The sequence below is a fragment of the Protopterus annectens genome, chromosome 7.part0 (assembly GCF_019279795.1).
Source record: "Protopterus annectens isolate FY-2018-M chromosome 7.part0, PAN1.0, whole genome shotgun sequence".
Taxonomy (NCBI): domain Eukaryota; kingdom Metazoa; phylum Chordata; order Ceratodontiformes; family Protopteridae; genus Protopterus; species Protopterus annectens.
The window spans coordinates 581,957,191-581,969,569 of NC_056739.1; positions in this window are offsets into that span (position 1 = coordinate 581,957,191).

Below are 12,379 nucleotides of genomic sequence, written 5' to 3' on the forward strand. Positions count from 1 at the left end.
AGAGCCTGTCTTGGTACTTGAACTGTGAATGCCTGTATACAAAGCCAGCACTCTAACCACTAATCTATCCTGATAATAGGATTTTAGCTGTATATTTTTATTTATTTCCTCTGGGGTGTTCAAGCAATCCTGGGCAGTGGACCATAACGTACATACCCACTCAGCTATGCTTAAACATACTTTAGTGGGGAAAAATATTTTTAATTATTTATGGCCTTGTACAGCTTTGTTACTCTAGAAGGTTGACAGACATGTGAGGCAGGCATCTGGGCATTCTGCAGACACCTGTACAGTTGAGGGCTATGGCCATACGCACTTATACAATGCAGGGTGTGTGTGACAGAACCTATCACACACCCCCTGCATTGTTTCTTGGTCCCCTTGCTATTTTAGTGTCCGCGGACATTGAAATATTCATTTTTATTTCATTTCAGGTTCCTCAGACACTGAAATACTGTTTGAAAGTGCCATACAGCACATTCTGAGTGCAGGGGGCATATTCGATATCTGTGCACTACTTAAACACGCCCCCTGCACTCCTTCACTGTTCGTGTCCATTTAGCCTTAACAGTACCACACCTTCATGAATATGCAAGGCGCACTGCTGTTAAAGCTAAGGCTACATGGACACGAACCACTCCGTGCAGGAATAACACTATTCCTGTACAGAGTTTATTGAATCCAGGAGTCTGTCTTTTATGTAGTTGTTCAAGTGCTTGGCAACAGGGGACATCTTGAAGGGCTTAGAGCGTATGGTATCAATGGAGGACAAGATACAATTAAGATCACCTGCTAATAGAACTCACCTTTAGACTTTAATGTTATGGTGTCTAAATGTTTTTTCACAGTTTTAGTCCCAGTATCCAGTAGGTGTTTTGACTCTTGTTGTAACTAATGACTTAGTTGTGCTAAGACAGAGGGTAGGTTGCTGTGATTGTGCCCTCAAGGAATAAAAGAGGTTTCCCTCACAAGCCATTTGGATAAATAGGGAATAACATTAATGCCTTTTTGTGCTGTGTGGTAATAAAAGTGTAAAATATTTCCAGCATTGTCAAGCATTTTATTTCTGTGGATATCCTCTTGGTCTGTGTTTTTTTGGAGATTAATAGTGGCTAGACACAGACTGGCTTTCATTTTTTTTCACAGCTTAAATGGTACTTTGTTCCAGAGACAAACACCTTACTTACCCACAAAAGTCATATAACTTTCACAGGGCTCCCTATATTCTGTGTCTCTCAGCTGGACAACAGCATACCTACTACTGTTATACAGATCCACAGCCTCCCACTTCTTTAAGTCCTACCTAAAACCTTTCTTGCTTAAGGTGTTAAACTTCTTATACATTTATAGGTTCATAGGTAGATACTAGGCTATTGGCCCTGGGGCCTATACAAGCCCAGCCAAAAAGGTACCCTGGCTTTTGCCACCCAAGAAAATTATTTTCCTGTGCCACTGTCGAGCAGAGCCACAGAGGTGATCCCCCAGGTGAATTTTCTATTTCCCATCCAATCATCAAGATTTTTCTTGAAGAGTGCTAATGAGGAGCTTTGTTTGATACAGTTAATTTCTTTTCTGGCTATACCTGCAAAATGATGTCTGCTTAGGTATTGACAATGATTGCATAAAATGACAAAGCATTATGGGTATTCAAAACCACTAGTCTTCTTTAAAGGAATAGCTAACTTTTTTGGTATAGTTTCACTAATATGTACCATCATACCCATATATTCTAACCCTAGCAGTAACTATAACCTAGACTCTACTCAGGTTCCTAACGCTAACCCATCACATTACCTTGCTAAAAAACCCTTTCCCTAACATTGCCACTATACAAGACAAGAAAAAAGGACACAAAATATCCAAAAACAAAACATACACAACACAGAATCAATCCCCTTACTCTAACCCTTGCACTAATATGAGCTCATAAACAGTTGCAAATTCACAGCAACTGCTGTAACAGTCTTGCACATCTTCACAGCCACCACTTTTTCTTTCAGACATTAGTTTTCCTGCACACCTCTGCTTACCTACACTATATAAAACTAAATTCAAATGTAAGTGGTTCAGATAAATGAGCATTTACTCATTTGTGCATTCTGTTTTTTCATAGTTTGATTTAATTGAATAATTGATTGCAAGTATGTTGGGAGGGGTTTGTAAGATATAAGAAGAGTTGAAAGTTAGTATAAGGATATCTTTTACTCTGTAAAGGCTAATTTGCCGAGGCGCTAGAGAGAACGAGATTTGAACATCAGTTTTTGTATTTTGTTACTGTGAATTTTATCTTTCAAGTGGATTAAATTCTTCAAGGGTTGCTGTGGAGTCTTCTTTTCTGTGGTATAAGAAGTTTTCCTTGAGTGCTCGTTGTGGTTTTGAATTTATGGCTAGTGACTCCTTTGCAGCATTACCCAGGATGTTCAGAGAGACTGCTATGGACAGTACGCAAAAGTCGATTGATAGCTTTTTTGCTGTTTCAAATGGTACAGGTGGTTCTATGAATATGGGAGCTGTTCAAGGAAGGGATGAAGTACATAATGGTGAAGCAGCATCTGTCATATACAATAAATGGCAGCAGGATCGTAAGTTGTGGCAACAAAATCCATTCGCACGGGTCGGTAAGAAAATGGAGACATTGATTGCACCTGAAGTTCGGGATCTATATGTACAAATAGAAAAACTGCTATTTAAAGAAACGTCAGTATTTTTGAACTTGCAAAGTCTACAGCATTATGAGGAATTAGACATTACTCCTAGAGGGTTGCGGAGTGTGAAAAATCCATCTACCCCGTTTGACCTTGCTTGTTCTGATGATAAACAGTTTCATGACAGATGGTTAGCTGCTGCTCACCGGTGCAGTAAAGAATGGGTCCGGATACTTATAGAAAGGGATGTGCTGAAAAAGCATAAGTTAAGAGAAGAAATAAAAACAATGTGTTCTGAAATATCTAACAAAATTAAACATGATGAACTTCAACAGTTTTTAGCCAAAACGAATGAACAGTTAATTGTGTATGAGTCTGAGCTTATAGACCGAAAGAAAAGTAAGTTACATAGAGATCTTCGGGACTATGAAAATAAGAGGGCGTTTTTACTGTCGACCAATCCCAAAGCACGCCGACAACGGGTGCATTTTGAACGCAGAGAGAATGATACGGAAGCAGAAGGAATGGCGTGTACTTCAGCAGAAAGTGGTTTGTCGCATACAGAGGGCGAAACTGACAATGAAGAGTTTCCAGTACTTCCTAAACCGGGGAACAACAAGGGAATGAATTCATTTCAAGATAACCGTTTCGGACGGAAACGGAGTTGGAATGGACAAGGTTATAGTAAGGAAGGTTATGGAAAGCAGCGTATGAACAAAAAGAGTAAATGGGACAGACAGTGGGACTGAAATTATTTGTGGTAATGACAATTTGTCAAATTGTGAGTATGTAATGAATTTATCTGGCTGTGATTTATCGCAATGTTCCCTAAATGTTTTAAACAGAGGGTTAAAATTTGTACCCACTGTTATTCCGAGGGTACATATGTTAAAGGCCGACATATTTCACTTTAGTCGAAAATTATATTTAATGGATATGTTCCAAAATAAAAGTGATGAGTCTATTATAGGATATAGAGGGGCTGGCAATGATGTTTCTGATAATAATGTGGATGAAGAATTTTTTTCTTGTAATTCAGAGCCAGATATGAACCAACATACAGAATTTGATACTAGCACTATTAAAATGGTTAGTGCCTTTATGCCACCGCAAAGTAATGAGAATATTAAATATTTTCAAAAGGCATTAACGCATAATGTTGAAGCTGAATTTGAGAAATTTCAATGACACAGAAAAAGTATAGAATACAATCTTTCTAAAGTAGAATGGGAATGCTTGAATAGTTTAAGTAGAGATAATAATATAATATTCAAACCATCTGATAAAGGAGGGAAATTGGTGATTCTAAATGTGGTTCAGTATTTAGATATGTGTTATGCACATTTAAAAAATGAGGAAGTGTATGAAAAAGTGGGGTTAAATGAATATTTAGAAGCCCAACAGAATTATGAGTATGTCATTGACAAAGGCTATAGATTACAGTATTTTTCCTATAGAGATATAAAAGAGAAGTTTAACATTAATGCACCTAGAATGCCGTGCTTTTACTGCATACCAAAAATACATAAAAATATCTTCCCTCCACCAGGACGCCCGATAGTTTCAGCTACAAATGTTTTTTTGGAAAACATCTCGAAATTTTTGCATAATTATCTAATGCCAGTTGTCTGTAAGCTACCATCGTACATCAAGGATGTTTTTGATTTGATAACTAAAGTTAAGGACTTATGCTGGCAGGATAATATGCATTTTGTAGTAATCGATGTGGTTAGTTTGTATACTAACATAAAACATGAGGATGGTAAGGCGGCTATTAAGCATTTTATGGGTGATACGGATGCAGTTGAATATGTATTAGAATTATTTGATATATGTTTGAACAGCAACATATTTGAATTTAATGGTTCTATATATAAGCAAAAGCAGGGCACGGCAATGGGGGCGGCTTTCGCCCCCAGTTATGCAAACACATTTATGGGGTATTTTGAGAATAGATACATATATACTAGTTCTTTTTTTAAAAAATATGTGTACAAATACTACCGTTTCATTGATGATTTGTTGTTCATTTGTAGAGATGGACAAGAAGATGTGCAAAAGTTTTTGATGGAAATACAGAGTAACAGTATGGGTATAAAGTTTGATGGACTTCAAAATGGGCAGAAAGTGCAATATTTAGATGTTACATTAATAGGATACAAGAATAGGCTGTTAGAGTATCAAATTCATAGAAAATTTCAAGGAGCGGGGTCTGTATTGCAAGGTACCAGTTATCATCCAGCACATATTATTAAGGCAATTCCGTATACTGAGTTTAATAGGGTGAATAGACTGTGTAGTAACCCCATTACCAAAGAAAAGGAATATATACAAAGTTATAACAAATTCAAATTGAGAGGGTATGAGGAATATTACCTTAGAGAAAGTTTAAGAAAGGTTAAAAATCAAGGCAAACATAACAAAGGGGTGATATGGGATGCATCCCAGGAGCCAAAAGAAGTTATGTATTTTGTGTCTACCTTCTCTATATTAACAGAACATATTAAGGAGCATGTGACATATAGTTGGAATCTATTAAAAAGGGAGATGAATTATTTGTCTGATAAAATTATTAGTTTTTCATTTAAAAGGGGTAGAAATATTCAAGATTTCCTGGTGCATAGCCGATTTAAAAAAACAAATATGCTGATGTATACACAAGTTGTTCAGCAGGGAACAAAAAGGTGCGGTAAATGCACTATTTGTAGGTTCATTGTTAAACAATTTGAGGAAATTAATGGTATTCCTTTCAGTGTAAGGGGAACTTATAACTACAACTCAACAGCAGTAGTTTATGGTATTGAGTGTCCATGCAAAAAGTTTTATGTCGGAGAGACTAAAAGAACATTAGCTTGTAGAATTAAAGAGCATGTCAGAGACATTACAAATAATAAGGAAACTAGCCCCTTGGCTGCTCATTTTCATAGTCATCATGAAGGAAGAAATGAGGGTGTTAAGGTCACAGTATTAGACAGTATTCAAAATACTAAATATTTGAATGATAAATGTATTAAACAAATATTAAGGAAAAAAGAATTGTATTTTATACTAAAATTTAATACACTTTAACCAAATGGGTTAAACTATGATTGTTCATGGAAAAGTTTACTTTAATGATTGTATTTTTAAGGAAAAGTTATGCTTTTTTATGTTTTTTAGTTTTTAATTAATTGTTTGATTTAATTGAATAATTGATTGCAAGTATGTTGGGAGGGGTTTGTAAGATATAAGAAGAGTTGAAAGTTAGTATAAGGATATCTTTTACTCTGTAAAGGCTAATTTGCCGAGGCGCTAGAGAGAACGAGATTTGAACATCAGTTTTTGTATTTTGTTACTGTGAATTTTATCTTTCAAGTGGATTAAATTCTTCAAGGGTTGCTGTGGAGTCTTCTTTCCTGTGGTATAAGAAGTTTTCCTTGAGTGCTCGTTGTGGTTTTGAATATAACCTAGACTCTACTCAGGTTCCTAACGCTAACCCATCACATTACCTTGCTAAAAAACCCTTTCCCTAACATTGCCACTATACAAGACAAGAAAAAAGGACACAAAATATCCAAAAACAAAACATACACAACACAGAATCAATCCCCTTACTCTAACCCTTGCACTAATATGAGCTCATAAACAGTTGCAAATTCACAGCAACTGCTGTAACAGTCTTGCACATCTTCACAGCCACCACTTTTTCTTTCAGACATTAGTTTTCCTGCACACCTCTGCTTACCTACACTATATAAAACTAAATTCAAATGTAAGTGGTTCAGATAAATGAGCATTTACTCATTTGTGCATTCTGTTTTTTCATAGACCCACAAAATGTGTTCTATCAAATGTGTAGTCTAGCTTTTGAGTTCCAACTATCTATATTTATGTCTATATCTATATCTATATCTATATCTATATCTATATCTATATCTATATCTATATCTATATCTATATCTATATCTATGTATGGTGGCAGTTTTTTCTGCCAAATATGCTTTCAGTTGAAGCATGAATTGCTGAATATTTTGGTTGAATCACATTCCACTGAAAATAAGAGTGGTGCTTTTGGAGTAGGAATGTGAAACAGTGAGGATCAAGGATTCTTCCCTTTTTTCTCCACTGTGACACCCGTGCCTTGACCCAGCAATCAAGGAGCCTCAATCCTCACCACTAACACCAGTGCAGGGCATCTCATATAGAAGTAAAGGATAACAAATACAGGGTCTATATTAAATTAGCAAATGCTTAGAAAAGCAAATGCTAATTCATCAACCCCTTTTAAGCGAAAGCTTAAAATCTCAAACACCTGGAACAGCAATTTTTTTCAGAGAGAAAAAGCGTTGTTCCACCAAAAAAAAAAAAAACTTAAAACATTATATAAAGGTGAGGCTTTGCCCCACACTCACCCCCTACTTAAATATACCAACTCCGAGATCGCACCACAGTGGAGGAAATGGCGAACTCCCAAAACCGGCCCAGCAATGTTTTTCCCTGTGAAAACAATCTCTGTTCCGAGTGTTTGAGATTTTAAGCTTTTGCTTAAAAGGGGTCGATGAATTAACATTCGCTAATTCAGTATAGACCCCAAATACATACAGTAAAGTGCAACTTCCCTTAAGAGCATACAGAGATCACAGTCAGTCTGGGGCTGGTTGCTCCCTTGCTCTCCAGGTCCCCAATAAGATTCCCCACTGGCACAGCTATAGGGTCCAGATCTCAGCCAGCTGCTCAAGCTAAAACCTCCAGCACCCTCTCTGTCCAACCAGTGCTTCATGTCCCTGCCCAAGTAGCTGACACACACACACACTTAAAGATAAGAGTTTATACAAACACACAGACACTCCTGGGGAAGGCTGACACAGGTTCTCCAGTTGTGCCCCTTTTTCCCCAGACTATACCGTAGAAATCATTGCCACCACCCAGCTAATATTTATCAGCTACTCAAAGGCCCTTAAAAGGGTGTCCAGTTATTACTGTGTAATATTATTATCCAAATAGGTACGTGCGATTAAACAGTCAAGGCTTATTTGGAGTGACTTGGACAGTAATCACTATAGATATGCAATTTACTCTAGAGCTTAAATTATCTCTACACAAAACAGCCACAGTTGAAAGGTTTTAAAATATTTAATAATAAATAATAAAAACACATGACAATACTTCTTACTACATAGTGCTAGTGAAGAGTTTAGAGATCACAGAAAAATACTTAAAATAATTCAGTAGTACAGTTCTGACATCACAGAAAAACACTTAGTCTAATCTTTCTAGTTTCTAGCTATTTCTAAGAGAAAACACAAAGCTAAGAGAACTTACATATAGAGCAAGACAGTGCTGTGAGTTGGATGGTCAAGACAAAAAATGCTTAATGCCGTCTGATTCTCTTTGTTTTTAAAATCTCATTCCTGGTTCCCATTACATCATTCCTCACACTTCCCTGGGTTCCCAGGCTAACAGAAACTACATTTACATTCTTAACATCTCCTTTTGTTATCTTGCAGCTGGTTAGGAAGCAGAGCAATAGAAATACATTTGCATGTTTAAATCTAGCAATTATGTCTTCATATAGACAGGCCAGAGCTAACTTTAGATCAAAGGGTCACACCATGTTTTACATGGTCAGTAGAGAGCATTGTTGTTCCATTTTTTGCAGTTCCACATCTAACAGCATTTTTTTCCATTTAGGACAACAAGCCTGTGGTTCACATTAATATTTACAGATGACAGAATTATCTCCAAAATTCTATCTGGCTAGGCTGGCAGCCTTCACATCCACTATTGTGTAAGTTAATTTATATAAAAATCAGGGGGTGTGGGGATCCTGCCCTTCATGTGAGGGATGCATGGAACTTGCTCACTTAAAAAAGCACTATTATATACACACATACACACAAGAATATATTACAAAAGATCATGCGCACAGATTGTTGAGCCACATTTAATATATAAAAAACAGTCAAACCTACCTTTACTGGAAACACTGTTTCCATAAAACAATTATACTGATCGAAAAAGAAATAAAGAAATTTGTCTGAATAGTGGTACTAATATATAAACTTGGGGTTAGGGGTAACCATAGGGGCTGGGATAGCGGTAGCACACATGAGTAAGGATAAACACTTCAAACATACCAACAACTATCCCCTTCCATTACTATAACCCTAATTTGCAAATACTTGTGCATGCCCACGAACACACACATACACACACACACACACACACACACACACACACACACACACATGCACGCTGACACCCACACATGCACGCACGCACACATGCACACGCACGCACACACTCTCTTGACTCCACTGCTGAAACTTTTCTTTCAAGCAAAAGGTTTGGCATTACTACCCAGTACCAGTTATCTTACATTTGATGTTGCACACATTGAGTGTTCCTCTTCTTGACAAAACTTAATTCAAACAATTTTGAATTTTGTGTCCAAACATTCTTAGATGGAGGATAAACTTGACCAACTGTAATGTAGACATGTAGCCATATATATCTATATATCTATCAATATAAATATATATATATATATATATATATATATATATGTGTAAATATATATATATATATATATATATATATATATATATATGTGTGTGTGTGTGTGTGTGTGTGTTGATTGTGTGTGTATATGCTTTCTACTTTGTCATCTTTACTTCTTTATTCAGTTAGAAAAGAGAAGACAATTCATGTGCCATGATTTTAAAAAATCTACAGGCTTTTGTTTGATTATTTTGTTTCAACTTGAGTCAAACTAAATAAACAAGGATATTATTAAAATTCCATGAACTTAATTATGCGATTTGCTTATTTATAATACTGAATTCTGGATGATGTCATAGATGCAGTATTTCATTCACATAGGTTAAAGGGAGGTCACCAAGTCCAGAAAGGCAAATGTATTTAAACAAAATCTGCCACATTATTCAAAAGCAAACTGCAAAGTTATGCAAAAAAAAAAATAAATAAACATATGGGCACCCCTAAAAACATGCAGAGTAATAATGGAAAGTGGAAGATGTAATATAATTTGAATATTTGCAACATTAATTTATTCCCTGTGTGAACAGAAGTACTTTTCTAGCTTTCCCCAAATTTTGATTATGGCCTTAATATGAGCTGTGGTAGTTTACATATTTCTCACCTTGCAGTTATCTACTGTTACAAAACAAGTAACATATTCACAGAAAATCACTTCATATTATTACAAATGACCATCTATCCTTACTTAAATATGCAAAAAAATGATCATTTTGAAAAATACCTTTTGTACCTCATGAAAATGTCAGTTGTGTTTGATAAATATTATGTTGTTAAGCCTGGTCATAATAAATGCAGAAAGTAACATTTGATACATTATATTCCTGCTATCAAGTGCATAAATCATCATATTAACTTAGCTTTGTAAGTTTCTCAAGTTTTTAATTTTTTCATTGGCATCTGCCACCCTGTGCATTTATATGGAATTGACAATTGCATGCAGAACACAGTACATTTCCAGTGGCTTCTGTTTTTATTATGAATGACCAAATGAACAGAAAAGCAGATGTATTTACATTTACATGGTAACCAAGCAACCACATGTTCATGCTGATCTACAAAATGTCCAGATTTTTCTACTCTATCTCCAAATCATCAGCAACTTTTGATGCCAGTGGCAAAGTACAGTTGAGTTAGAGGGGTCAAAAAACATAAAAACTGCAGCAGGGGAGTGCTAACCAGGTTATGCAAGAGAAAAAACACACAACATTGCTACGAAAATGGAAAGAGCCAAGGGCTTTCCTAGAAGTGAAAATATTAGCCATTCTGTTCAGCAGCACAGAAAGGATAGGAGGTGGCAGTGTGAGGAAGGATGGCAAAATCAAAACTTTAGTATATGAGTCAACAGATAAGATCATATGGCAGAAAAAAAGGGGGGATGCATGGCTTTTTAAAAGTGCATGAATCAACGATGGTATCCAAAACTAAAATAAGAGAATGAACCAGAACAGTATCCCTCACTTTGCATAGTTTCATATGCAACCACATATTTCACTATTGTGGCAACCTTGCTGATACTTCGGTATGTTCCATAATTTGAAGTCTAGTACATATTTTTTTTTTTGCAAAGAAGTAAGGCCTTCTTTGCCCACCAAATTTATAGACATTACAACCCAGAGTGAGATTGCACATGCATGGAATAGAAGAAATATTTTTCCTGTTCTTCAAAGCTGTGCAGCCTTGGCATTGTTATATATATTTTTAAGTTCAAGGGGTGTAGGGTCAAAAATGCCAGTTCATAATATGAATTGTTCTGGTTATACAAAGTCTGATGCGTTCACTCTTCCTAGGGATTGTCAGCTATGTTTCAGTAGCTTCATGAAAATCCAATATTTCCACTCAGCTCTTCATAAATGGGGTGTATGCCACATAGCTGAATGTTCAATTCCATGAAAATCTGTTCGTTGAGACAAAAAGGGCAAATGTTCAATTAAGCTAATGGTAACATCAACAAATATCTTAAACAGGGAACGGAATTATTTGACCAACATCGCAACCATCACACACACTGCAGATTGTCAAATATACCCAAGTGAGGGCTGCATCCCCCAGCTATATATATATATATATATATATATATATATATATATATATATATATATATATAGATATATATAGCCAACTAATTCCATTCCCTGTTTAAAGGAGTACCACACCTACAGACTCAAAAAACATGTTTAAAACATCATGGCATGATGTTTCCTACACTTTAACAGCACTCTGGGATTATTTACAGGATTTTAAATATTTTTATATGTAATTCCTGACTCTGACCACCTGGAGGCTGGCATATTGACGTGGTTTGGATAAATCAGGTTGCCATCCAGTATCCCAGAAATCATTGTTTGGCTCAAATGTTACATCATGCAGGCCTCCGTTTGCCTAAAGTTCCTGTCATTTCATAGATGTTGCATGCGTACAAAGTACTGAGTAAAATAGAACAGTGTAAGTAACATTCCCTGCTGCTGGATGACTACTTAAAACAGAAACAGTGCATATGCCACAGAACACACTCAAAGTGCTGTTTACTGCTGCCTTTTTTTCTAATTTAGTTTAAATGGCACTAATTTGTGAGACAATGAATTCCAGTCCAATTACTTCTCCCCTCCCCCATAACACTTAGTTTCCCTAGCTGTCAAAGTCCTGAGGGTAATTTGACCTGGTAATTCCATTGATTGTCTGATCTCAGCAGGGTGCTTGACTCATGTAATTCAATCTTTGCTCTAGCATTTTCTTTGTTAGAAAATACATTTTTTTGCTGCACTATAGCCATGGCCTTACTTGACTGCAATCACATCCAGTAAGGTCTTGCACCAAGGAGCTAAAGAATAAAACATTTATACTATTAACCAGTTTAGATCTTTATTAATTTAAGTGCTAAGGTATCACTTCATGCTTCCACCTTGTTAAAATTTGAGATTTACATGTGCAAAGTGTGTTGGTATGCAGTGTTTGCCTTCATATGTTTTTATTCCACTGGTTGGTTTGCAAAAAAAAAACTTTTGCAGTGTCCCTGGATTTGCCTTTGTGCATACAAACCACATTGCTATATTTTCCCCTTCCTTTTTCTTGTGTCCAGAAGTCACTTATAACAAAGTAAATTTTTTATTGATTTTTTTTAAATAAAGGACATCAAGATTAACTTACCTTGAATCAGATAATGGATGCCACTGCAAAGAATCACTGTTGAAATATTT